This window comes from Myotis brandtii, unplaced genomic scaffold (assembly GCF_000412655.1).
Source record: "Myotis brandtii unplaced genomic scaffold, ASM41265v1 scaffold204, whole genome shotgun sequence".
In the NCBI taxonomy this organism is placed as follows: Eukaryota; Metazoa; Chordata; class Mammalia; order Chiroptera; family Vespertilionidae; genus Myotis; species Myotis brandtii.
In genome coordinates, this window is record NW_005357599.1 from 1,006,125 (window position 1) to 1,007,090 (window position 966).

A 966-nucleotide genomic window follows, 5' to 3' on the forward strand; every position below is an offset into this window, starting at 1 on the left:
ATTGTTATCAACTATAGTCACCATGTTATACCTTAGAGTCTCAAAACTTATTCATCTTATAACTTAAAGTTTTTACCCTTTATCCAACTTCTCCCTATCATCCTGTCCCTCCATCCCCCAGCCCCTGGTAACCATGTTTCTGTTCTCTGCTTCTATGAGTTCAAATTTTTGTTTAACATTCCACATATACTGCAGTATTTGTCTTTGTCTGTCTTGTTTCACATATAATAAGTATTATTTTAAATATAAAACAGTAATCAGAACAGCATGGACACTGAATAATCAGAATGACATCAGCCATGGGATCACACATGTGTGTACCTGGAAACAGTATTTTTAGTACACACACACACATCCATAAGTGTCTATTTATATACGTACACACTAGAGGCCCAGTGCAGGAAATTCGTGCAAGGGTAGGCCTTCCTTCCCCCAGCTGCCAGCACCAGCTTACCTCTGGCACCCAGGAGCTGGGCTTCCCTTGCAGCTCCGGCTTCGTCTGGAAGGTAGTCTGGAAGGACGTGAGGTCTAATTAGCATATTATATTTTTATTATTATAGATAAGCTGGGCTTCCCTTGCAGCCCCGGCTTCATCTGGAAGGCAGTCTGGAAGGACGTGAGGTCTAATTAGCATATTACACTTTTATTATTATAGATATATACACACATATTTTTCATTACTGAATTATTTTCTACATTAGAAGTAAGCCATCTAATATGGTTGTATATTTACTCTAATTGCATATTAATATGTTATAATTTAACTCATTTTTACTTATATATCAAATGCAATATTGACTTTACAAAAATTAACTCCTTTTTCATTATTTGAAAGTAATTTTTTTTCATTAAAAGTGTTGTTGTTTCCATGTTTTCATATTGTGTCTTTAAAGTTACAGAACTGGAGATTCTCATAGATCTTATCATTCTAATCTTCAACAACTGAGGAGTAATTATGAATCTCAA